The sequence below is a fragment of the Pseudophryne corroboree genome, chromosome 9, assembly GCF_028390025.1.
Source record: "Pseudophryne corroboree isolate aPseCor3 chromosome 9, aPseCor3.hap2, whole genome shotgun sequence".
Lineage (NCBI taxonomy): Eukaryota > Metazoa > Chordata > Amphibia > Anura > Myobatrachidae > Pseudophryne > Pseudophryne corroboree.
Window position 1 is genome coordinate 58,155,526 of NC_086452.1, and position 23,557 is coordinate 58,179,082.

At 45.9% G+C, this 23,557-nt stretch overlaps 1 long non-coding RNA gene across 1 annotated transcript; it reads left to right on the forward strand.

The window, feature by feature from the left end:
* The first annotated feature begins 167 nt into the window (after positions 1-167).
* LOC134956677 (uncharacterized) lies at positions 168-22,832 on the forward strand. Its single transcript, XR_010186083.1, has 2 exons — positions 168-241; positions 22,553-22,832. It is a non-coding gene; the product is annotated as an uncharacterized LOC134956677 (long non-coding RNA).
* The last annotated feature ends 725 nt before the right edge of the window (positions 22,833-23,557 follow it).

Below are 23,557 nucleotides of genomic sequence, written 5' to 3' on the forward strand. Positions count from 1 at the left end.
CACTCAATATCAGTGGGTGACCTGTGGGCTGTGTCTGGTGACAGCACCTCGTAGACTTTTCTCATTCTGTTTTGCCAACCTGTTACTCAAACCGGGACTTTATTTCCATGCAGCATGTCTGTTTATGTGAGTTATTATGATTCAGACTTTGTCTCTGTTATTATTTCAGGCTCGCAGAGCTGTTCAAGTGAGCGAGGGAACAGAAATTGCAATTATCGTCATTACCGCGCTGTAATTGAAGGTAAATGGTAGAAATTGTAAAGGAATGCTGATAAATAAACAGGTCCCTGCACTCCTATTAACATTATCATATCGTACAACTCCCCAGCAATTACAACCTCTGCTCCCAGCAGATAAGTGGGCAGAGAACCGTTTAAATAGAAACAAAATTACTTTGCTTATATTGGAGTAGGTCTGGGAGATCTATCCGCTATGAATGGAATGAGATGGGGGAATAAAGTATGGTCACTGCGGAATATTCTTCTCCGCTAACGTAAAGCAACTTAACTAATTACTTCCTCCGAGGTTTTGTTACTATCACGCTGGTTTCTCAGTGATCTCATCACAATATGGGTTTCGAAAAAGTAAGTGTGTAATGATATTGGTCACAACGTTCTAGTCTTACAGAAAGTCAGTGTACTCCACAGTACCCTCTCCCTAATCCAGGGGTGGCCAACCAGTCTAAGACAGGGGGGCAGATGTATTAAGCCTGGACAAGTGATAAAGCAGTGATAAGTGCAAGGTGATAACGCACCAGCCAATCAGCTCCAATATGTAAATTGACAGTTAGGGGCTGATTGGCGGGTGCGTTATCACCTTGCACTTATCACCGCTTTATCACTTCTTTATCCCTTCTCCAGGTTTAGTACATCAGCCCCAAAGAGACAAATAATATTTTCTGGTAAGTTAAAGAGCCAACATCATGCGCAAAAATGGGTTTGGCCTAGTGTGCGCTGGGCTACGCCCATGGTTTGACGTGGTATGAACAAGCCAAAGCCAAATAAAATACACTGAAAAAGCCAGATCCGCATAAAATACACTGAAAAAGCCAGACCCACATAAAATACACTGAAAAAGCCAGGTCCGCATAAAATACACTGAAAAAGCCAGATTCACATAACATACACTGAAAAAGCCAGGTCCGCATAAAATACACTGAAAAAGCCAGAGCCACAAAAAAACACTGAAAAAGCCAGATCTGCATAAAATACGCAGAAAAAGCCAGGTCCGCATAAAGGGGGTCATTCCGAGTTGTTCGCTCGCAAGCTGCTTTTAGCAGCTTTGCACACGCTAAGCCGCCGCCTACTGGGAGTGAATCTTAGCTTATCAAAATTGCGAACGAAAGATTAGCAGAATTGCGAATAGACACTACTTAGCAGTTTCTGAGTAGCTCCACACTTACTCGGCATCTGCAATCAGTTCAGTCAGTATCGTTCCTGGTTTGACGTCACAAACACACCCAGCGTTCGCCCAGACACTCCTCCGTTTCTCCAGCCACTCCCGCGTTTTCCCAGAAACGGTAGCGTTTTTACGCACACACCCATAAAACGGCCAGTTTCCGCCCAGAAACACCCACTTCCTGTCAATCACTTTACGATCACCAGAATGAAGAAAAAACCTCGTAATGCCGTGAGAAAAATACCTAACTGCATAGCAAATTTACTTAGCGCAGTCGCACTGCGGACATTGCGCATGCGCATTAGCGACTAATCGCTCCGTTGCGAGAAAAAAATAACGAGCGAACAACTCGGAATGACCCCCAAAATACACTGAAAAGGCCAGATTCACATAAAATACAATTAAAAAGCCAGAGCAACAAAAAAAACACTGACAAAGCCAGATCCGCATAAAATACACTGAAAAAGCCAGAGCAACAAAAAAAACACTGACAAAGCCAGATCTGCATAAAATACACTGAAAAAGCCAGAGCCACAAAAAAAAAACACTGAAAGCCAAATCCGCATAAAATACGCTGAAAAAGCCAGATCCGCATAAAAAACACTGAAAAAGCCAGATCCGCATAAAATACACTGAAAAAGCCAGATCCACATAAAGGGGGTAATTCTGGGGGTCATTCCGAGTTGTTCGCTCGGTAAAAATCTTCGCATCGCAGCGATTTTCCGCTTAGTGCGCATGCGCAATGTTCGCACTGCGACTGCGCCAAGTAAATTTGCTATGCAGTTAGGAATTTTACTCACGGCTTTTTCATCGTTCTGGCGATCGTAATGTGATTGACAGGAAGTGGGTGTTACTGGGCGGAAACAGGCCGTTTTATGGGCGTGTGGGAAAAAACGCTACCGTTTCCGGAAAAAACGCAGGAGCGGCTGGAGAAACGGGGGAGTGTCTGGGCGAACGCTGGGTGTGTTTGTGACGTCAAACCAGGAACGACAAGCACTGAACTGATCGCAGATGCCGAGTAAGTCTGAAGCTACTCAGAAACTGCTACGAGGTGTGTAATCGCAATATTGCGAATACATCGTTCGCAATTTTAAGAAGCTAAGATTCACTTCCAGTAGGCGGCGGCTTAGCGTGAGCAAATCTGCAAAAATCAGCTTGCGAGAGAACAACTCGGAATGACCCCCTTTGACTTGATCGCAGCATCAAATTTGTTAGCAGTTGGGCAAAACCATGTGCACTGCAGGGGAGGCAGATATAACATGTGCAGGAAGAGTTAGATTTGGGTGGGGTGTGTTCAAACTGAAATTTAAATTGCAGTGTAAAAATAAAGCAGCCAGTATTTACCCTGCACAGAAACAAAATAACCCACCCAAATCTAACTCTCTCTGCAAATGTTATATCTGCCCCCCCTGCAGTGCACATGGTTTTGCCCAATTGCTAACAAACTTGCTGCTGCGATCAACTCAGAATTACCTCCAAAATACACTGAAAAAGCTAGATCCGCTTAAAATACACTGAAAAAGCCAGAGTCACATAAAATACACTGAAAAAGCTAGATCCGCTTAAAATACACTGAAAAAGCCAGATTCACATAAAATACACTGAAAAAGCCAGATCCACATACAATACACTGAAAAAGCCAGACCCACATACAATACACTGAAAAAGCCAGATCCGCATAAAATACTTTCAAAAAGCCAGATCCACTTCAGCCCCTCCATGCCACTGCAGCAGACCTTCATGTTGTCACTGCAGCCCTTCATGTGTCATTCCAGCCCCCCTCTTGTCGTATGCCATTGCAGCAGTGCCTCATGTGTCCAGCAGCTCCCCACCCAGTGGGATCAAGAAGGGAGGGGGGATGGGGGGGGAGTACTCTTAGGGGCGCCCCAGCCAGAGCTACTGTTAAAGGGAATCTGCCTGTCTCCAGGTTCCACCACCAGTAGCAGCACTCCCAGCAGCAGTGGCAAATACATTATATAGAATTAGAAATATATAAGGAGTGGAGGTAATGTATTGATGGGAGGGTGGAAGAGACAACACTATCTATCTATCTATCTATCTATCTATCTATCTATCTATCTATCTATCTATCTATCTATCTATCTATCTATCTATCTATCTGCCTGTGCTGTATATATATACACACATAATACTTGCACAGGGGGAGTGGACACAGTGGCACATCTAGCTGCCATGAGGGAGAGTGTCCCCTTGTCTTAAGTGCCCCGAGCCCTCCGAAGGCTTAGTCCAGCCCCCCACACACCATATCTTACCTTGCTTGTTGTGGCGTCGAGTGAAGTAGACTGTCTGTATAAGTCTTCTGCCGTCGACGTTCTCCTCGTGGCTGCTGGTCACTGTGTGGCTTGAGTTACACCTCGCATTACGCGACGTGATGTTATGACGTCATGTCGCCCGTGAAGCGAAGCAGTGCAAGTGTAAAGTACAGTAGATAAAGTGAGGAGCTGCGCGTCTGTCGGTGGAGGCTGTGAGTGTCAGGAGCAGCATCTTCAGTGTCCGGGTGGGAGCTGCATCTAATTAAAGAAAGAGCCACTGTCCTAATCAGTGTTCCGCCATACTGCAGCCTGGAGGCAGTCACTCCACTGGTACCCCAACCTTTACAATATGTCGGGCAGCCACCCTAAATCACTGAGAAGATGGTGCTGGCTGGAGAGGAGGGACTCGCTTGCTGATAAAGTAAGGTAGGAAGCAGGTGCCCTCCCCTGCCCCCGTGTTAAAATTACAATTGTATTATTATATTAATATTTTAATAGTAAAGGGGATCGCCACGCCCCTTTTCAAAGTTAGGCCCACTGCCCTTTACCTTGGCCCGGCATGGCACTCTATGGCCCTGCCTGTCTGTAACATACCACATTAATGCACTCTACCCCCATACACACCAGCCAGTGTCCACAACCCAATAAGAATTGTATTAGCTCTAGTAAAGGCCATGAAAGTTATTACCACTGAGATGACCAAAGTATTGGTTACTTTTATATTTTATTTCTCTGACGTCCTAAGTGGATGCTGGGACTCCGTAAGGACCATGGGGATTAGCGGCTCCGCAGGAGACTGGGCACAACTAAAGAAAGCTTTAGGACTACCTGGTGTGCACTGGCTCCTCCCACTAAGACCCTCCTCCAGACCTCAGTTAGATTTCTGTGCCCGGCTGAGCTGGATGCACACTAGGGGCTCTCCTGAGCTCCTAGAAAGAAAGTATATTTAGGTTTTTTATTTTACAGTGAGATCTGCTGGCAACAGACTCACTGCAGCGAGGGACTAAGGGGAGAAGAAGCGAACCTACCTAACAGGTGGTAGTTTGGACTTCTTAGGCTACTGGACACCATTAGCTCCAGAGGGATCGACCGCAGGACCCGACCTTGGTGTTCGTTCCCGGAGCCGCGCCGCCGTCCCCCTTACAGAGCCAGAAGCATGAAGAGTCCGGAAAATCGGCGGCAGAAGACTTCGGTCTTCACCAAGGTAGCGCACAGCACTGCAGCTGTGCGCCATTGCTCCTCATGTACACCTCACATTCCGGTCACTAATGGGTGCAGGGCGCTAGGGGGGGGGGGGGGGCGCCCTGAGGGCAATATAAGACACCTTGGCTGGCAAATAATCACAATATATAGCCCCAGAGGCTATATATGTGATAAATACCCCTGCCAGATTCCATAAAAAAGCGGGAGAAAAGTCAGCGAAAAAGGGGCGGGGCTATCTCCCTCAGCACACTGTCGCCATTTTCTCTTCACAGTGCAGCTGGAAGAAAGCTCCCCAGGCTCTCCCCTGTAGTTTTCAGGCTCAAAGGGTTAAAAAGAGAGGGGGGGCACTAAATTTAGGCGCAATATATGTATACAAGCAGCTATTGGGGGAAAAATCACTCAGTTATAGTGTTAATCCCTGCATTATATAGCGCTCTGGTGTGTGCTGGCATACTCTCTCTCTGTCTCCCCAAAGGACTTTGTGGGGTCCTGTCCTCAGTCAGAGCATTCCCTGTGTGTGTGCGGTGTGTCGGTACGGCTGTGTCGACATGTTGGATGAGGAAGGTTACGTGGAGGCAGAGCAGAGGCCGATAAATGGGATGTCGCCCCCTGTGGGGCCGACACCTGAGTGGATGGATAGGTGGAAGGTATTAACCGACAATGTCAACTCCTTACATAAAAGGCTGGATGACGTAACAGCTGTGGGACAGACGGCTTCTCAGCCCGCGCCTGCCCAGGCGTCTCAAAGGCCATCAGGGGCTCAGAAAAACGCCCGTTACCTCAGATGGCAGACACAGATGTCGACACGGAGTCTGACTCCAGTGTCGACGAGGTTGAGACATATACACAATCCACTAGGAACATCCGTTACATGATCTCGGCAATGAAAAATGTGTTACGCATTTCTGACATGAACCCAAGTACCACATAAAAGGGGTTTTATTTTTGGGGAGAAAAAGCAGCCAGTGTTTTGTTCCCCCATCAGATGAATGAATGAAGTGTGTAAAGAAGCGTGGGTTCCCCCGATAAGAAACTGGTAATTTCTAAAAAGTTACTGATGGCGTACCCTTTCCCGCCAGAGGATAGGTCACGTTGGGAGATATCCCTTAGGGTGGATAAGGCGCTCACACGTTTGTCAAAAAAGGTGGCACTGCCGTCTTAGGATACGGCCACCTTGAAGGAGCCTGCTGATGAAACGCAGGAGGCTATCCTGAAATCTGTATATACACACTCAGGTTATATACTGAGACCTGCATTTGCCTCAGCATAAAGAGTGCTGCTGCAGCGTGGTCTGATACCCTGTCAGATAATATTAATACTCTAAGACAGGGATAATATTTTGCTAACATAGAGCATATTAAAGACGTCGTCTTATATATAAAGGATGCACAGAGGGATATTTGCCGGCTGGCATCCAGAATTAATGTAATGTCCATTCTGCCAGGAGGGTATTAGAAACCCGGCAGTGGACAGGTGATGCTGCCTGTAAAAGGCACATGGAGATTCTGCCTTATAAGGGTGAGGAATTGTTTGGGGATGGTCTCTGGGACCTCGTATCCACAGCAACAGCTGGGAAGAAAAAATTTTTACCTCAGGTTTCCTCACAGCCTAAGAAAGCACCGTATTTTCAGGTACAGTCCTTTCGGCTTCAGAAAAGCAAGCGGGTCAAAGGCGCTTCCTTTCTGCACAGAGTCAAGGGAAGAAGGAAAAAGCTGCACCACTCGAGGCACAAACGGGGGCTGACTATGCAGCACTCCCTTAACAAAAGTCAGAACTTCAGGCAGTGAAGCCAGTTCTATTTTGGAAGAAAATCGATAGAGCCGAAATCTGGACCTTAATGGAACCCAATTATAGGCCCATAGTCACCTCTGACTGTAGGAAGTGCAGAAATCGACCTAGCTGAAATTCCTCAGCTAGGTCCCAGGATCAAGCTAGGTCCCAGGATCAAAAATCTTCCCCCGCTTCCTCTGAGTCCACCGCATGACGCTGGGGCTCCACAGGTGGAGACAGGTGCGGTAGGGGCGCGTCTCGGGAACTTCAGGGACCAGTGGGCTTGCCCACAGGTGGATCCCTAGGTTCTGCAAATAGTATCACAGGGATACAGGCTGGAGTTCGAGGCGACTCCCCCTCGCCGTTACCTCACATCAGCCTTGCCTGCTGCCTCGGAGAAAGGTAGTACTGGCGGCAATTCACAAGCTGTACTTCCAGCAGGTGAAATCAAGGTACCCCTCCTTCAACAAGGCGGGGGTTACTATTCCAAAATGTTGTGGTACCGAAACCAGACGGTTCGGTGAGACCCATTCTAAAATTGAAAGCCTTGAACACTTATATACGAAGGTTCAAGTTCAAAATGGAATCGCTCAGGGCGATTATTGCAAGCCTGGAGAATTTCAGGGTATCACTGGACATCAAGGATGCTTACCTGCATGTCCCTATTTACCCTCTTCACCAGGAGTACCTCAAAATTGTGGTACAGGATTGTCATTACCAATTCCAGACGTTGCCGTTGGTCTGTCCCCGGCACCGAGGGTATTTACCAAGGTAATGGCCGAAATAATTATCCCGTACTTGGACGATCTCCTTATAAAGGCGAGGTCCAGGGAGCAGTTGTTCGTCGGAGTAGCACTATTTCGGGAAGTGCTACAACAGCACGGCTGTTTTCTGAATATTCCAAAGTCGCAGCTGGTTCCTACGATGCGTCTACTGTTCCTGGGTATGGTTCTGGATACAGAACAGGATAAAAAGGGTTTCTCCTGGAGGAGAAGTCCAAGGAGTTGTCGTCTCTAGACAGAGACCTCCTAATACAGATACAGGTGTCGGTGCATCAATGCACGCGAGTCCTGGGAAAGATGGTAGCTTCTTACGAAGAAATTCCATTCGCCAGGTTCCATGCAAGGATCTTCCAGTGGGATCTGTGGGACAAGTGGTCCGGGTCGCATCTTCAGATGCATCGGCGGATAACCCTGTCTCCAAGGGCCAGGGTGTCGCTGTTGTGGTGGCTGCAGAGTGCTCATCTTCTAGGGGGCCGCAGATTTGGCATACAGGACTGGGTCCTGGTGACCACGGATGCCAGCCTTCGAGGCTGGGGGGCAGTCACACAGGGAAGAAACTTCCAAGGCTATGGAAAAGGAGACTTCCCTACACATAAATATTCTGGAACTAAGGGCCATTTACAATGCCCTAAGTCAGGCTAGACCCCTGCTTCAACACCGGCCGGTGCTGATCCAGTCAGACAACATCACGGCGGTCGCTCTTGTAAACCAACAGGGCGGCACAAGAAGCAGGATGGCGATGGCACAAGGATTCTCCGATGGGCGGAAAATCATGTGTTAGCACTGTCAGCAGTGTTCATTCCCGGAGTGGACAACTGAGAAGCAGACTTTCTCAGAAGACACGACCTCCACCCGGGAGAGTGGGGACTTCATCCAGAAGTCTTCCAAATGATTGTACACCGTTGGGAAAGGCCACAGGTGGACATAATGGCGTTCCGCCTCAACAAACAGCTACAAAGATATTGCGCCAGGTCAAGGGACCCTCAGGCGATAGCTGTGGACGCTCTGGTAACACCGTGGGTGTACCAGTCGGTGTATGTGTTCCCTTCTCTGCCTCTCTTACCCAGGGTAATGAGAATAATAAGAAGGAGAGGAGTAAGAACTATACTCATTGTTCCGGGTTGGCCAAAAAGAGCTTGGTACCCAGAACTCCAAGAAATGATCTCAGAGGACCCATGGCCTCTGCCGCTCAGACAGGACCTACTGCAGCAGGGGGCCTGTCTGTTCCAAGACGTACCGCAGCTGCGTTTGACGGCCTGGCGGTTGAACGCCGGATCCTGAAGGAAAAGGGCATTCCGGAGGAAGTTATCCCTACGCTATTTAAAGCTAGGACAGAAGTGAACGCAAACCATTATCACCGCATATGGCGGAAATATGTTGCGTGCTGTGAGGCCAGGAAGGCCCCAAAGGAGGAATTTCAGCTAGGTCGATTTCTGCACTTCCTACAGTCAGAGGTGACTATGGGCCTATAATTGGGTTCCATTAAGGTCCAGATTTCGGCTCTATCGATTTTCTTCCAAAATAGAACTGGCTTCACTGCCTGAAGTTCTGACTTTTGTTAAGGGAGTGCTGCATAGTCAGCCCCCGTTTGTGCCTCGAGTGGCACCGTGGGATCTCAACGTGGTGTTGGATTTCCTGAAGTCGCATTGGGTTGAGCCACTTAAATCCGTGGATCTACAATACCTCACGTGGAAAGTGGTCATGCTGTGGGCCTTGGCGTCGGCCAGGCATGTATCAGAATTGGCGGTTTTGTCATACAAAAGCCCTTACCTGTATTTTATATGGCTAAGGCGGAATTGAGGACTCGTTCCCAATTCTTTCCTAAGGTGGTATCAGTTTTTCATGTGAACCAACCTGTTGTGGTGCCTGCGGCTACTTGGGACTTGGAGGATTCCAAGTTACTGGACGTAGTCAGGGCCCTGAAAAGTATATGTTTCCAGGACGGCTGGAGTCAGGAAAACTGACTCGCTATTTATCCTGTATGCACTCAACAAGCTGGGTGCTCCTACTTCTAAGCAGACTATTGCTCGCTGGATCTGTAGCACGATTCAACTTGCACATGCTGCGGCTGGACTGCCGCACCCTAAATCTGTAAAAGCCCATTTCACGAGGAAAGGGGCTCTTCTTGGGCGGCTGCCCGAGGGGTCTCGGCTTTACAACTTTTGCCGAGCTGTTACTTGGTCGGGTTCAAACACTTTTGCAAGAGTCTACAAGTTTGATACCCTGGCTGAGGAGGACCTAGAGGTTGCTCATTCGGTGCTGCAGAGTCATCCGCACTCTCCCGCCCGTTTGGGAGCTTTGGTATAATCCCCATGGTCCTTACGGAGTCCCAGCATCCACTTAGGACGTCAGAGAAAATAAGATTTTACTCACCGGTAAATCTATTTCTCGTAGTCCGTAGTGGATGCTGGGCGCCCATCCTAAGTGCGGATTGTCTGCAATACTTGTTTATAGTTATTGCTTAACTAAAGGGTTATTGTTGAGCCATCTGTTGAGAGGCTCAGTTCTATTTCATACTGTTAACTGGGTATAGTATCACGAGTTATACGGTGTGATTGGTGTGGCTGGTATGAGTCTTACCCGGGATTCAAAAATCCTTCCTTATTGTGTCAGCTCTTCCGGGCACAGTATCCTAACTGAGGTCTGGAGGAGGGTCTTAGTGGGAGGAGCCAGTGCACACCAGGTAGTCCTAAAGCTTTCTTTAGTTGTGCCCAGTCTCCTGCGGAGCCGCTAATCCCCATGGTCATTACGGAGTCCCAGCATCCACTACGGACTACGAGAAATAGATTTACCGGTGAGTAAACTCTTATTTTTTTTAACAAAGATATTCCTAGTCTGCAATATGCTGTATTTCTCTTACGTCCTAGAGGATGCTGGGGACTCCGTAAGGACCATGGGGTATAGACAGCTCCGCAGGAGACATGGGCACTGTAAAGCTTTAGAATGGGTGTGCACTGGCTCCTCCCTCTATGCCCCTCCTCCAGACTTCAGTTAGTTCCTGTGCCCAGTGGAGACTGGATGCACTGCAGGGGAGCTCTCCTGAGTTTCTCTGAAAAAGCTTTTGTTAGGTTTATTATTTTCAGGGAGCACTGCTGGCAACAGGCTCCCTGCTTCGTGGGACTGAGGGGAGAGAAGCAGACCTACTTATATGATAGGCTCTGCTTCTTAGGCTACTGGACACCATTAGCTCCAGAGGGAGTCGAAACGCAGGACTCACCCTCGCCGTTCGTCCCGGAGCCGCGCCGCCGTCCTCCTCACAGAGCCGGACGATAGAAGCCGGGTGAGTATAAGAAGAAAGAAGACTTCAAAGGCGGCAGAAGACTTCAGATCTTCATGAGGTAACGCGCAGTGGTAAAGCTGCGCGCCAATTGCTCCCAGCTCACACACACAGGCGCTACAGTAAGGGTGCAGGGCACAGGGGGGGCGCCCTGGGCAGTGTAAATATACCTCAGATAAGACTGGCAGAGTACTTATATATACTGTAGATATATAATTCCAAATCCCCCGCCAGTATAAAGACTTAGAGCGGGACCGAAGCCCGCCGTCGGGGGGCGGAGCTTGATCCTCCAGCACTAACCAGCGCAATTTTCTCCTCAGCATGCTGCAGAGAAGCGGCCCCGGACTCTCCCCTGCTGTTAGCTAGTACAGAGGGTCAAAACGAGGGGGGGGGGGGGGCACATTATGTGGCGCAAAAATGTGGTGTTTTACACATATATATAAAAAGCGCTGACAGGCTGGGATTTTTGTCTCAGTGTACAGTGGCGCTGGGTGTGTGCTGGCATACTCTCTCTCTGTCTCTCCTAAGGGCCTTATTGTGGGTCAGTCCACATAATATGAGGTATCCCAGTGTGTGTGGGGGTGTCAGTACGTGTGTGTCGACATGTCTGAGGTGGAAGGCTCATCTAGGGAGGAGGCAGAGCAGATGATTGTGGTGTCTCCGTCGGCGCCGCCGACACCTGATTGGATGGATATGTGGAAAGTTTTAAACACAAAAGATTGGACAAAGCTGAGTCCAGGGAAAGAGCAGGGAGTCAATCCATAGCTTTGACTGTGTCACAGGGCCCTTCGGGGTCTCAGAAACGTCCCCTTTCACAGGTAGTAGACACTGATACCGATACGGATTCCGACTCCAGTGTCGACGATGATGATGCTAAGTTGCACCCAAGGGTGGCCAAGAGTATTCAATATATGATTGTTGCAATAAAAGATGTTTTGCATATCACAGATGACCCCTCTGTCCCTGACACAAGGGTCTGCATGTTTAGGAAAAGAAACCTGAGGTAACTTTTCCCCCATCTCACGAGCTGAACGCCCTGTTTAAAAAAGCTTGGGAAACTCCAGATAAGAAACTGCAGATTCCCAAGAGAATTATTATGGCGTAACCTTTCCACTCCCAGGACAGGTTACGGTGGGAATCCTCACCCACGGTGGACAAGGCTTTAACGCGCTTGTCAAAAAGGTGGCGCTACCATCCCCTGATACGGCAGCCCTCAAAGATCCTGCTGATCGCAGACAGGAAACTACCTTAAAATCAATTTATACACATACGGGTGCCCTACTAAGGCCGGCAGTAGCGTCGGCATGGGTGGGTAGCACAGTTGCAGTGTGGGCAGATACCTTGTCATCTGACATTGACACCCTAGATAAAGATACCATTTTGTTGACCTTGGGTGACATTAAAGACGCAGCATTATATATGAGAGAAGCTGCGAGAGATATTGGGCTGTTGGGTTCAAGAGCCAACGCCATGGCAATTTCTGCTAGACGGTCCCTGTGGACCCGCCAATGGACAGGTGATGCTGGTGGACCCGCCAATGGACAGGTGATGCTGATTCAAAAAGACATATAGAGGCTTTGCCTTACAAAGGTGAAGTTTTATTTGGTGAGGGCCTCGCAGATCTGGTTACCACAGCTACCGCAGGTAAATCTTCTTTTTTGCCTTATGTTCCCCCACAGCAAAAGAAAACACCTCAATATCAGATGCAGTCCTTTCGGTCACATAAGTTCAGAAAGGGTCGGGGCTCTTCCTTCCTCGCCAGAGGTGGAGGTAGAGAGAAAAGAGCGCCTGCTATCCCAGGGATACAAAGTAAACTAGAATTCGAAGATGTGCCTCCTCACCGATTTTTCAAATCGGTCTTGCCAGTTTCCTCCCCAGTGAGGGAAACAGTGGCAGCTGCCATACAGAAACTGTATCATCAGTAAGTAATTATCAAGGTTCCCCTGCTACAACAGGGGAAGGGTTTTTATTCAAGCCTTTTTGTGGTCCCGAAACCGGATGGCTCGGTCAGGCCCATTCTGAATCTAAAATCCCTGAACCTATATCTGAAAAGGTTCGAAAAAAAGATGGAATCTCTCCGGGCAGTGATCTACAGCCTGGAAGGGGGGGGGGTTTATGGTGTCACTAGACATAAAGGATGCATACCTTCATGTCCCCATATATCTTCCTCATCAGGCATACCTGAGATTCGCTGTACAGGATTGTTATTACCAATTTCAGACGTTGCCGTTTGGGCTTTCCACGGCCCCGACGAGGTAATGGCGGAAATGATGGTGCTACTGCGCAAGCAAGGCGTCACAATTATCCCGTACTTGGACGATCTCCTGATAAAGGCGAGTTCAAGGGAAAAATTGTTACAAAGCGTATCTCTCTCCCTGAGAATACTACAACAACACGGCTGGATCCTAAATCTACCAAAGTCGCAGTTGGTTCCAACAACTCGACTGTCGTTTTTGGGCATGATTCTGGACACAGAAAAACAAAAGGGTCTTTCTCCCAGAGGAAAAAGCCCAAGTACTCCAGAACATGGTCAGAGACCTAAAATGGGAAAGTAATTAATCACTTTCCCATTAGAAGATATGGCTTTTGTTTTGCGTACCCCCACTCACGCTGTTAAGGGGTATATGAAGCACATCAAGGTATCTTTATTCTTCTACATGCACAATCTGAATATCCACAGTCTCAATACAAAAAGAGGAGGAAAGCCTGGGTATCGTACCCCAACTCACACAGCTGTGTAGGTGTGGACTCCTATCAAGGTTTCTTTACTCTGCTTTTTGGAGATGTGGTCTCTGGAATAAATTTCTAGTCCAAGGTAACCTCATATGGATTGGTGCATAGGGAAAAAAAAACAACCAATGTGTAATATCCCCTTTACTATATGGGAATTTATGTTTTGTAAAGGTTATTTCTATGTCAAAAACCGCACCAAAGTCGATTTCAATATATGTTTAATCGTTAATGGTGCATCATCATATAAAGACCCTCCACCGATCAATGGCATATATGCACGTACCCCAACTCACACAGTGGTAAATGGGGTGACTCCCGTAAAGGTATCTCTAAAGTGGTTTATAGGCGTACCCCAACTCACACGTAGATCAGCAACATGAATCCCATCAAGGTATCTTTACTGCTCCCCTCCGAAAACCAATTTCTCTAGTCGCCAGCCAAAACCATAAAAAAGCTTGTGGTCTCCAGAAAAATATAACAATTTATTGGTTCCTCAAGAAGGCATAAAAGACAATTTCAATCATATACAAAAATATGATGAAAAAAATTCCATAAAAAATCAAATCGTAAAAATTATAAAAAATACACGAACAAGTCCATAAAAAATCACTGGTATAGAGATGGCTACTCACACAGCAGTCTGTCCCAGTGCGGAATCATTCTGCAAGACTTGTATATAGTTATTGCATACTTAAGGGTTAAGTTACAGTTGAGATCGGCCTCTGGCTGATGCTGTTTTGTTCATACTGTTAACTGGTTATTGTATACCATGTTGTACGGTGTGTATGGTGTGGGCTGGTATGTATCTCGCCCTTAGATAACAAAATCCTTTTCCTCGTACTGTCAGTCTCCTCTGGGCACAGTCCTAACTGAGGTCTGGAGGAGGGGCATAGAGGGAGGAGCCAGTGCACACCCATTCTAAATTTACAGTGCCCATGTCTCCTGCGGAGCCGTCTATACCCCATGGTCCTTACGGAGTCCCCAGCATCCTCTACGGTCTAGGAGAAAAAGATTTACCGGTAGGTTTAAAATCTTATTTTTAAATGTTATTTTCATCACACAAGAAAATATTAGACCTGTTCACTCAGCTGCAGAATCATGCAGTAGTTTCTATACAAATAAACCAAGCATCCATGTTAATTCAAGTACCTGCTCTACCAGGTATCCCCCCCTGTAAGAGAGTAACAATGCGTATTTCGAGTGCACGATCCAGAACCTGACACAAGAGGAGGGGGCAGGGCCCTCCGGCTGTGGGGCCCACCAGGGATTTCCCCTGTACCACTGTGAGCCATTCCAACCCTACCAGCACTCACATTGCATTGCTGTCTAATCACGGGGCCTTCAGTTTGGACTTTGAATTCAGTTCCACTTTCATGAAAAGCAAATCAAAAATAAATGAATAAAAAGGAGAAAAAAAAAGGAAAAAAATGCTATTAATTTACTGTCCCTCTGCTATCGTCACTCTGACTCACCCGGTCAACATTCATTATGTGTACACGGATGATGACCTAACAACAAACTTGGTGGCCTAACGGTCACTTACGTGGTCACAGCAACTCCAGAGCAGCTTCCTGCTCCCATCGGGCGCAGATCTCTGATGAAGTGGCTGTTTTAGTGAGTATATTTTGCCTATCCCTAACCCTAATCCCTGCCTCTGACCCTACCCCTATTGCCTACGTATACTGTTAAATATCTTGGAAATACTATATCTGCCATTTACATAGGCAAACGCATGGGGGTTTCCGGTTGCCCGGAAACTCCCCTCATCTTGGCAAGTGGCTCAAATTATGAAAACAATTGCAATGGTATATGATACGATAACTAGAGCTGCTGCATATGCCCAGTGGTGGCATCTTCTTCTACCAAGTTTGCTGTGTGAATCCTCAATCAGTACACTGGACAAAAGAGCAGCTACCAGGAAGAAAATACAGGAGTCAGGTGGGAGAATGTTTGCTTAAAAAGTGCAGGACTGGTTCTATTATGTTTGTGTATTTATTTATTATGGTATGTGTAATCTTTTTCTTGACCACTTATTTATATTATTTAAATGTGTGATACAGCCTATACTATAGACCAGGGGTGGCCAATCAGTCAGCGACAAAGAGCCAAGAAAAATCTTTGGGCATGCCAAAGAGCCGACACCATGTGCACGCCAAAGGCACGTGTGCAAAAATGGGGCGTGGTCTTGTGCCCGCTAGGCCACGGCCATTATAAAATACATTGAAAAAGCCAGATCCAAAATAAAATACATAGAAAGGGACAAATCCACATAAAATACACTTTAATAGCCACATCCACATAAAATACATTAAAAAAGCCAGAGCCAAATAAAATACATTTAAAAGCAAGATTAGCATAATACACTTCAGTTCCTCCATGTGTCACTCCAGCCCCCCCATACCACTGTAGTAGCCCTTCTTGTGTCCAGTAGCCCCTGCTTCAAACCCGAGGTGGTCCATGCTGAGGTAGCTGTAGTCCCCTTTTGCTTGCCAGTGGGTTCTCACCTAGTATCCAGCTCCCTCAATCCACTGAAGCACAGTGGTTTCTGGATCTTTTGCGGTCACCTGACTTCAAGTGTCAGGAGCCGCATCTGAATGAAGAAAGAGCCGCGTGTGGCTCAAGAGCCACTGGTTGGCCACCGCTGCTATAGACCATCTATAGTGTTAAACATTAATACTGTATTCCATACAGTATACATTAATGTCCAGGGTCTTTACTAGGTTTTTCTACCACTCCCCCAGACTCCCACAATTGCTCCAACTTTCCGCAGAGTGGGAGATTGTGTACTGCATTTGGAAACCCCCCTCTAGAAATCCTGCGTTTGCCACTGACTTATTTTTTATTTTTTATGTTTTTGTTATAACTATTAATTTTTAAATCACTTTATTTAACTTTTAGAGTAAATTTAACTTCCAGAGTAATACAACTTCACTGTCTCTGTATGTTATTTTCTCACAAATATTTGCCTTACTTATGATTGCCTGTAGTAATCTGAATTCTTTTACTGTATATGAAACTAAAGATTTTTTTTTAACTGTTAAATACAGCCGTTATAAAAATAATATCTTTGGTGCACAACAAATTTATGCTCCACTGTTTTCTTTTCTTTTTCATGTATATGAACTATAAATTGGAGATGGTGGTAGTAGCAGCCCAGTATTGAAAGTGTAAAAAAAACAATATAATTAAAGAATACATAACTGGGCAGAGAGAAAATAAAGAAAATATTTTCGATTATCTAATACACAAGATTAGTGCGGGATAATAATCTTTAAACATAGAATTTGATGGCAGATAAGAACCACTTGGCCCATCTAGTCTGCCCCTTTTTTTTATCCTTTAGGTAATTTCATCTTTTGTATGACATACTGTCGATTTATGAAATGTTGAACCTTGCCGAAATTCCAATGTTGATATTACAAATGTGACTGGGTCTTAAGCCAGATACAAAAAGATTGGAAATTACCACAAATAGCGGTAAATTTCCAAACCTCTATTCAATTGACTGTGAATATGCTTTCGCAGTAATTTTACTGCAAATTTCAATTCACCAATTCTGAGCAGGTGATTAACTTGGGGAAAATCCTTATTTTAAGTTAAAAATGTTGGGATTTGGTTCTAAACCCCTGGGACAACCCCCTGAAAGATTAACTAGGCACTTAGAAGTTTTTAATTATTTTTGATTGGCCAATAATGACATGTAATTGGGGGTACGGACAGATTTACCCATTTTTCACTTTTCACTTTAGACACCAATATTCCCGGCGAAAAATATGTAAAAATGGCGAAAAAGGTAATTGCGGCAAATTGCTGCAATTTCGCCACTAATTGAATACCCCCTATAAGATTATCTGTTTGGTTGGAACAAAAATCTAGTAATGTATTTGAGCAAATGACAATTGAATTGCTGCAATTTCGCCACTAATTGAATACCCCCTATAAGATTATCTGTCTGGTTGGAACAAAAATCTAGTAATGTATTTGAGCAAATGACAATTGAACATTTGCTCCCAAACACTGGAAAAGAGACAAAAATGTAATTCAGACAAATTGGTTAATCGGTTTGATTTAACCAATTTATCCGTTGATTGTCATTTGCTTCCAGACAGATTGGACAGATAATCTTATAGTGTGTAAACTGTGTATCCAAATGGGTGTGGATCATATGGTCGACCACACTTAGGTCGAGAGTGTCTAGGTCGATCACTATTGGTCGATAGTAAGTAGGTCGACATGGTCTCTAGGTCGACATGATAAAAGGTTGACATGAGTTTTTTGTTTCTTTTTTTGTCGTTTTCTCCGTAGAGTGCCTGGGAACCCCAATTAGTGCACTGTGTCCCCTCGCTTCGCTCGCCATGCTTCGGGCAAGGTTACCATTCCCAATTGTAGTCCATGTGGATTGTAAAGTATGAAAAAGTTAAAAAAATGAAATAAAAAATTGAAAAACTCATGTCGGCCTTCTGTCATGTCGGCCTTCTGTCATGTCGACCTAGAAACCATGTCGACCTACTTACTGTTGACCAATAGTGGTCGACCTAGACATTGTCGACCTAAGTGTGGTCGACCTAGAGACCGGATACCATCCAGTTTACATGTACAAGATATACAGTATGGAAAGGATTGTATTTTAGAACAGAAATCAGTCTATGGAAAGGATTGTATTTTAGAATAGAAATCAGTCTACTTGTAAATAATTGTTGGTCTCTTATTCAATATATAAATAGCAAGCCTTAGGGGTCTATTCATGAAGCAGTGAAAAGAGTGGAGAAGTGAGCCTGTGGAGAAGATGCCCATGGCAACCAATCAGCATTGAAGTAACATTTTGCTAAATTATACAGAGCAGCTGATTGGTTGCCATGGTCAACTCCTCCACTGACCCACTCTCTTCACTGCTTCCTGAATAGACCCCCACATGAGATCACAGGCACAGGAAGCAGTAATTCTGAGACAATAGAATCTTGTAAACTTTACGAATAGAAATACAATTATATCTTAAATGGCAATATTAAATATATCAGCCAGTTTAAACCTCAAGGTGAAATATATTAAATTCATGTCCTATACATATACATGTCCTATACATTTTATTATAACGGGTTGGGTATACTGACGCCGGCATCCCAATGTTGAAGATCCCAACAGAGGCGAGATAACTCCCCTCCCTACCCTAATCCTCCCATACCGCAGTCTAACCCTAACCCTCCTCCCAGTGCCTAAACCTAACCCCAAACCCCTCTCTCCCGGTGGTGCCTAACCCTCCCCACCTCCTCACAGCCTAACCCCCCACCCCTTTCCCCCGGGTGGTGGCTAAAGCTAACTCCCCCTCCCTGCAGCCTATCCATAAACATCCCAGCTATACTTACCGTCAGGATTCCAGGTCTTTTCTGGATTCAGGCATTGGTGTTCTGACGGCTGTCGGGATTCCAGTGCAGGTATTCCGGGATCTTCAACATAACCCATTAAAACAATTGAATCGCCCCCCTATAAGACTTTACCCTTTCATTTTTACTTCTTTGGAGTGAGGCGAGGCATTGCATATTGTAGAACCAGGAATCAGCAGGCGTCTGTCTGTATGGTCTCCTGCAGGGAAAAGTCCGGCTCAGATGTCTTGCTACAAATGACATATAGACCGGGCTCTGCGGGGGTGCTCTGAGGTGATTGCTCTCAGCAGGATTATCTTTTGTATGAATCTTGATAGGCTCGTTTTGTAGGAAATCATCTCTAGCCGGCATCCTTAACCCGACCATTACTGCAAAGGAATAAAGTCATCCTGAATATAATGACATTAGGGCTAAAATCTGCAATCTGAAAACCCCCCCATGTGAAAATGGAGCCAATGTATTAAGCCAGGAGAAGTGATAAAGCAGTGATAAGTGCAAGGTGATAACGCACCAGCCAATCAGCTGCAATATGTAAATTTACAGTTAGGAGCTAATTGGCTGGTGCATTATCACCTTGCACTTATCACTGCTTTATCACTTCTCCTTGTTTAATACATCTGCCCCAATGTATCATAAGAGATACCATAACATTTTGTTCATGTAAACTTGTAATGATCTTCTCCTGTCGTTCTGATAAGACAGAGACAAATCCAGATCTACAGTACATCATACAATATATTTATGATGCTATCCCGATTTATAATAAAAAGATGACACCCTTTAAGTGATGCTGGCTTACGCAATGAGCCACCCCGAAACCAGGGCCAGCTCTACCATTAGGCAGCTGCCTAGGACGCCGGCATCTAGGGGGGTGCCACTGAGACCCCTTTTCCACTAGAGTAGCACGGGTCGCAGCCGTGTCGCCTGACACGGCTGCGACCCGTGCTACAGCCCCCTGCAGACAGCGCTCACCAACCCGGCAATTGCCTGGTTGGTGACGCGCTAGTGACGCGGCAGGGGCGGCGCTGGGAGATCACATGATCTCCCAGCGCCGCCCTCCCTGTTAACACTAGACAGCTAGCCGGGTTGAAAACGTGTTCAACCCGGCTAGCTACCAGGGTAGGATTCCCGGATCACTTGATCCGGGAATTTTCCGGGGGACCCGTTTCCACTAGGGAAAAACACGGGTAAATGCGCGCCCCCGCGCATTTACCCGTGTTTTAAGGAGCTAGTGGAAAAGGGGTATGAGTCTGCCTACTGGTGCAGTAGGCTGAAGTTTTGTCTATGGTACCGGGGAACCTTGCACCGGGTCATCCTAAAATGGCACATCTCCTCACTCTGCTTTGAATTCCCGCTGTGGTGCTAGAGTTTTGCTTCCAAATTGTAGAGAACTTCGTAGGTGTGAAATATGAGTTTCGGGAAACCATTTACCAATCTAAGAAGTACTTGACAGAGTTCTATTCACAGGATACATCCTTCCTGACATGAAATAATAACTATCCAGATAGTCAGTCTGGGATTATTCTCAGCAAAGTCATAAAACCAACACACATACTGTATGGGAGTCAGGGTCAGGGGGAACCATGGGGGAGGGGGACCTTGGACTGCACACCCTAATTGCAAATATAATGAGAAGTACTGTCATGCTGAGAGTTGTAGTTCCATAAAGAAAATGTAATGTGGATGGATGCACTGCTAATTAGAATAATGATACTAAACTCTGCAATCTAACAAAGATCAAAATCGAGGTGCTTGGCATACTTTTTGACCCAAAAAATACTGGCCCACCAGCCATCGTCCAGGTGACCTCATCTGTGGTGGGTCCCTAACACTAAGATTAAGTCCAGGGGTGCAGGACCCCACCAAGCCGGCGAAGTCCAGCCACCCCAGGGCACAACACTAGTGACAGGCTAAGGTGGTAGTGAGTGGTAATAAGAGAGAAGCAAAAGCTATGTGTTAAAAAGAGTCTTACATAGGTGAGAGGTAATAATTAAAATGCTAAAAAGCGTATGTACTATTTCACCAATACAACACTTTTGAGCATTTTGAATTAATGCATTAAATTTGCTTCTGCACATACGCAGTTTGCTAAAAAAAAAAAACCTCCCCCCAAAAAACACTATTTGCGGCCATATACGCAGCTTCATCCAACTTCATGGTGCATAGTTATTTCTGTAGGAGAACCTCATCTGTGCACTAATAAGTGGCAGCGCTTATACATTGTCCCATATCTCAGATATGGAATGGGAGTACTAATGTTTTATTCTCAAAAAAGTAACCTATAAAACAGCAGTTCTCAACTCCAGTCTTCAAGTACCACCATCAGGTCATGTCTTGTAGATTTCTTTAATCAGGCACAGTCCTCAAGACAATGACAAAACTTATATATAGTCTTACAATACTATCCCTTTAAACCGGAACACTAATGAATTACACAGCTTCTGTGGCTGACTGACATCAAGCCTGCATTTCACCTGGTTTTAATCAGCCACAGAACCTGTGTAATCCATGAGTGCCCTGGTTTAAATCAATAGTTTGGTAAACCTATGTATATACATTTGTGACAGAGCACGCCATTGTGCAATGTAATTGCCTAATAAATAGTGATTTTATTCCATTCTCCCTCATCCCCAACCATCATCTACTTACACAGGTATATGATTTTTATTACCATTATCTCCACAGTGTATCCTGCAATTGTACGTTGTGTCATTTTTCTCTTCGAAGCTCTGCTGCATTATGTTCCTCCGTCACTTCAGCTTACGTCCAGATCGCCTCCAGTACACAGCCTGTCTGACACGCAGGTTCTGCCCTGATAGTGACCCATGTTGTTGTCTTCCTGAATCCCGCAGAGCGGACATTGGAATAGTTTTCCATTACCGCAACCCTGGAAGCCTCCTACCTGACAGGTACATTACACTGTTGTGGCCAGGTCAGGAAACCTGTGGCTTGCAGAGCATAACTTTAATCAGGAACTGCTGCAAATCACTACAGGCTGCCGGGCTTCACTGTACAAATGAAATCAATCTGTGTACTGCACCAGTTCTGGATGTGTCTCCCCAGTAATATTGCGCTTTTATGTATGTACTTTTCTACCAATTTAGAGAGGATTTTGACGTTTTATTGAAGACAAATTGTGAATGCAAAGTTTGTAAAGTAAATAAAGCATACCTCCCAACTGTCCCGATTTTCGCGGGACAGTCCCGTTTTTTGGGGACTGTCCCGCTGTCCCACCCGCGGGCCACAGTGTCCCGCGGTGGGGGGGGGCAGTTGGGAGGCTCTGTCTCTCGCTGCCCTGCTTAGCAGAGCAGCGGTGAATAGACGCTGTGCGCATGTGCACAGCGTCTATTCATTGGAGACAGAGGGAGACGGGGCATGCCAGCAGCTCACAGAGCGCTGGGCATGCCCCTTCAGTGACGAAAACGGGGGGCGTGGCTCGCGATCGCGGTCCTCCCGAGAAGCCACGCCCCCTTTCCGTAGGCCACGCCCCCTTTTCGGGAGCGATGACAAAACTATCCACACACACCTCAAAAATGCAAAAAACATGGTGTCTACCTTTTTCATGTCAACCTTTTGACCCTGTCGAACTTTTGACCTGTCGACCTTTTTAATGTCGACCTTTTGACCCTGTCGACCTAATGTCTGTCTAACATATGGTGTCTATCTATTGACTGTCTAACTAGACACTATCTATCTTTCATACCGGAACCGTAAGTTTATATGACGTGTGTTTAGTGTCATGACAGATTCATGAGTTCATCAATAAAACATCAGGAAAGCTGGCCAGTTTGCTGAGGAACCGGAGAGTGCCGGAGACTGACACATCCCAATGGAGGAGAGTCTGGAAGTGGAAGTTAGGCAAGGAGAGGAGCCAGCAATCACCCAGCAGAGTCTCACAGCTGAAAGAAGAGCCGTGGAACACCTGCGGAGAGCCCTGGCTAGTGAGAGGAGACGCTGGTGATACTGTCATGGGTGGTGTCTGTGATTGCTGTTTTAAAATAAACTGTCCAGCATTTATGGGCTACTGACTGTGTAACTGTATATATGTGTCAACTCTGTATGTGTTTGTGTAACTGTATACAGAGGGAGCCACGCTTATCTTGGCTTCTCTGCTGCACCTAGGCACACTATGGTTTATTAGCATATACCCTTCATCTATTGTTCTCAGCTGCAATACAATACAGAGAGAACAATACATCAGGGGATTAAGTCATTACAGCAGGGGATTAAGTCTGACTGCCCTGGCTCAATTAATCCTATTAAAGGCCAAGATAAAGATAGCTCCATCTGTATATGTGTCTGTGTAACTGTATCTATGTATATGTGTCTGTGTAACTGTATCTATGTATATGTGTCTGTGTAACTGTATCTATGTATATGTGTCTGTCACTGTAACTGTATCTATGTATATGTGTCTGTGTAACTGTATCTATGTATATGTGTCTGTGTAACTGTATCTATGTATATGTGACTGTGTAACTGTATCTATGTATATGTGTCTGTGTAACTGTATCTATGTATATGTGTCTGTGTAACTGTATCTATGTATATGTGTCTGTGTAACTGTATGTATCTGTGTAATTCTGTATATACGTGTCTTTAACAACAGGCAGAACTCCTATACGTAGAGTGGCTGGGCGTGTGGGGAGGCACTGCAACACTCTCTGTATAATATGGTGGACACTACGACACTCTCTGCATTATACGTATGGTGGGTACTGTGACACTCTGCATTTTATG